Here is a 4,299-nt window from a genome sequence, read left to right as displayed (position 1 = left end):
TCTCTGCTTCCTTCTTGGGTCTTGGTCCTGTTATTAGCTTGATACCCCCACCCACCCACCCACCCACCCCCTACTGCCAAGCCCAACAAAAGTAGTCCAACATTTGGAGAAGTATTTTCATAAATATTTTGAGAAACTTAAAAAGTTGGGCTTTACTTTAGAGGCAAAAAAAAGTATCTTGGAGTGGCTTTTTCTTTTTTTAATACTTTTGTAAATGTTACGTCTCATCTTTGTTTCCATACATTAACATTAGTAAAACCATATTATGTAAAAGGTATTTCATCACTACTGGTGGAACTATTTGACAAACAATAATTTGGGCAACTTCACACCAGTAACCTTTCTTTTTTTTTTTTTTTTTTTTTTTGGGAGGGGGTGGTTTTGTATGCACTGTCAGACATGTATTTTCCAGAAAAGTAGATGCTTCTATTAACATTTAATAGATGACAAATGCATGGAAAACTATAAATGGCAAAGTCTTTGAACTTATTGAATCACTAAACTGTGATCTAGATTGTGCAGCTTATTCATTGTTGAAGACTTTATAATGAAGCATGCTGCATATTTGTGTAGGAGTTTGAGTAAATTACTTGTCTGCATACGAGTGCGTGCTGAGGGAAATCCACAGCACTACTGGGTACAGCATGAATAAAAGCAGTAGTCATGTAACTTTACATTTACTCAAGTACAGTTTTAATTTACAAAAAAAAAAGTATTTCTAATGCTACTTTCTGCTTTTACTTCATTAGTTTTTGTTTGTTTTTGGATATTATACTCCAAACCATTTATTTTAAGGCTTTTTTTTTTTTTTTTTAGATTTAAAATGTCATATAATGGGCTATATTATATCCATTATTATTCAGCAATATTTAGGATACGCTATGACGCACATAGCATAAAGGAGATGCATCTTCTGGTTCTGGAAAGTGAAGCCAAACCTTAAGTGCCTTGCACCTGCATTCTTTAAAATGGCCAACAGAGGGTGTTACATGTGGTTGCAAGGAACTAGTCCATAGGAACTAGTTTCAGGTCATTAGATAAAGCTTTTAATTTTTTTAAATAATGGTAATTCTAGGAGTCAGGGGGATTATCTAGGGTTCAGCTGACTTTCCTCTCCCTACTCACGTCAAAACACCAAGATAACCATGGCTGCATTTGAGCACTACTGTATAATCAAATAAATGATCTTGGTCACCCGATGCCACCAAAGGGTGACCAGATCACAACAAGCACATTGCCTGTTTATTTTTATTTTATTTAGCTTTCTAAGCACACAAATTTGTTTGTCAGTGTTTGTCATTAAAAAATGTTACCTAACACCTTGGACTGGTTCTGATATAGTGCTTTTCTACTCAAGGACTCCTAGGGCTTTATTCACCATGTCTCATTTACCTTTTCACTCACAAACACACACCCATTCATGCAAGCGCGTTTTTTTCTGTGTCTAAGTGCTTATCTAACATTCACACGCATACATACTGTACAGTGATGTGCTCTTCCGGAGCCACAGCCACCTCGGTTAAAAAACACAGCGGACCCGCCCCTGTTCGGCGGGCTCCTGCTCCTCCGGCCCCAGTGTTCGAAGGGTCCTAACTCCGCCCCTGCCTTCTTTAGGGATGTTGGTAGCTGAAAGAGGGAAGTAGTGACACGCTGGTGGACAGTAACCAACAGTATCGTACCATTTCGGATGTATTCTCTCTGCTAATGAGTTATAATCCAGGTGTTTCTTTCTGGGGGTGAGTGAAATAACACTCTTCAGCTCTTCTTGTGTTTGTTTTTGTAACGCTGTTACCGATAAAAGTTAACTTAAGTGTTGGGAGGGGGTCAACGGTCGTTATCGTTGCGCTTTTATAATTAAAACTATTAGTGTACCTTTATAAGGTGTACTAATAGATCCTGGATTATTGTGTGCGTACCTACATAAGTCAGAGCTTTCTAACAGGAACAAGCAGCGCCGCTAATGACATTTCCAGTATCGGCGCTAGCTTCCAACGGCTGTTTACCTCTAATGTTAGAGTAGCCGCTGAAAGCACGCCTCGGCAAGCCCTTTGTTGCTCTGCCTGTCGGGACAAGTGCATTTGAACGCAATATTTCCTCTCGTATTTCCTCATGCTCTTCCTCTAAAGTTAATCGTAGTCGCCATGTGCCGCTAAATTAATTTGCTGTAAACGTTACACCCCTCCCGTTTGTTTTTCGAGGAAGGTAGGGGGGATTTGACACACACTGTTTCTAAGGATTGTAGTTCAGGATGACGGGACCGGACCTTTTCCCGTGAAATTATGACACAAATTAAAGTGAAATTGTTTGTATGTTACTGTTGAGGTGCAGCTGATGCTGTAAACATATGTTTTTGTTTGTTTATTTATTTGTCCAAAACTGAGGCGGCCCAGTGAGTATTATATTGCAAATTAAAAGTTAATAAAGATACAGCAGACAGCAACAGATGTGTTCACATGCCAGTGGACTTTAAGGTAAATCCATAGACTGTATGTAAAAGATGTAGCCACTGTGAAGTCATGCATTGGTTTGGACTCATTTTGAATCCTCTGCATTAGTAATTTGGCCCATGAGGTGTTTTTTTTTTTTTGTTTTGTTTTTTGAAGCCATTTGATCATATTTGGGCAAGATGGTGGAGTGTTAATTTGTCCTCTAATTAGCAGGCTTGGTTAGCGGTTATACACTGAACCACAGACTAGAATTTCATGCACCAAAACTGGAGCACAAACTTTTAGGACAGTCTGTGCCACACAACAAGCTGTTATATTTGTCACATAAATCCACTGAAGGCATCAATAGCATAAACTCTTGGAGAGGTTCGGTGAATCTAATTAATGGGAGGTGAGGCCTAGCAGACACCAGCCAGCTTCAGATGCCAGTGTTGGGACTCCTGTCAGTTAAAGTAGCCACACACGATTCATTTCCAAATATACTGACAGTGCTTCAGTAAGACATTAAAGTTAAATAATTAAATCAGTGTTTAACTTCCACTCGGCAGTGAAAGCCAGCTTGAGTTTGAAAATGATGTGCTGGGAGTCAGACGTTCTCTCTGGGTATCGTGAGCTTAGCCTGCCTGGTCAGCTGACAGCTGGTAAAGCGAGCTGGCTGTTAGACAAGCGAATGGGCATCTCCACAGACATCTGCGCACTTTTGCAATTAAGCAGTATCTTGATAAATGGAGCAGATATTTGAGGTTTACACATCTACATTCTCAAATGAAAACATCTTAAAAGTTTATTTTGTGTCACAGAAACCATAATATTTCAACCTTTTTGGCCACTCTCATTGCCATGTTTGAGTTTTGCTGTTCAATTACTCATGGGATGGGGTGGTCCACAAAACATACACCGGACCCAACCTTCAAATCCGAGCAAAAGGAGGACACACTTGTGGGCTGCATTTGGAGGATCCTTCGAATTTGGACAGCCTTTGTTGCCTCGCTGTGACGTAATCAGCCTACAAATGTGTCCTTTGAAGGATGCAGACCCTGAATTTGGACACAATCCAGGACGCATGTTCAACAAATTCTGAGTTTAAAAATAAACTCTGAGTTGATTTAGCTATGACATCAGGAACTGTTGAGCTTCCTGTTCCAGAAAGGCTGACATTGATGTGTTTTGTAAATGTAGAACAATAGCATTTTATGTCTTTATGGTTCAAATAATTTTTTACCTTTGAATAGTAATCCTGGCACCTGTGCTATACCAGAAATAGCACATTTTAATGAAAAACATTGCATAATGAATAACACATGAGCACATTCCAGAGCCAACCAACGGGCCAAACTGGAGCCAACTGGAGGGCTACATGTTTGACAGTTGTCAGCTCTGCTTTTGCGTACTAAAAGGAGAGTTGCCCCTCCTGTTTTTCTTTGATCTGAGACAGCAGTGTAGGGGCTGGGAAACACATGTTGATTACAGTTGAGACAAAAAAAGTGTTGCAAATGTAGGTTACTGTTACTCAGCACAGGTTATCACTCTACCTTTTACTGTAGATGTGTTGAATGTTGGTTTGCAGAAACAGTGCAGTTACTTAAGGGGCTAATTTTAAAAGTGAAATTTAGTGTATTTTCATTGTCAGCCACCGCTGATATGTGGGAGGGAGGTGGGCGGTATGATCACTGCACTATCACAGCATTATTGCAGAATTTGTCTTTAAAATTGTGTAATAAAAACATTGTTGTGCAGTCTGTTAATTTAGGTACTTCGAGTTGGTCACACATTTCCATTGAATACAACCTCATCAAACCTGCCTCACTGATATCAGAAACCTATATTATCTTATCCTACATGTGATGCCCAG

General features: G+C 39.6%; 1 protein-coding gene across 1 annotated transcript in view; it reads left to right on the top strand.

Annotated features, from left to right (window-relative positions):
* Nucleotides 1-1,565: 1,565 nt before the first annotated feature.
* The window catches only part of LOC115778613 (inactive rhomboid protein 2), a 38,000-nt gene continuing 35,266 nt past the window's right edge, over nt 1,566-4,299 (top strand). The window contains exon 1 of the mRNA XM_030726761.1: nt 1,566-1,736. The gene's annotated coding sequence lies outside the window, so the exon portion shown is untranslated. The remainder of the gene's footprint in view (nt 1,737-4,299) is intronic.

This window comes from Archocentrus centrarchus, chromosome 1, assembly GCF_007364275.1.
Source record: "Archocentrus centrarchus isolate MPI-CPG fArcCen1 chromosome 1, fArcCen1, whole genome shotgun sequence".
Lineage (NCBI taxonomy): Eukaryota > Metazoa > Chordata > Actinopteri > Cichliformes > Cichlidae > Archocentrus > Archocentrus centrarchus.
Note: the sequence above shows the minus strand (reverse complement) of the source record. Positions and strands in the feature narration are given on the sequence as shown.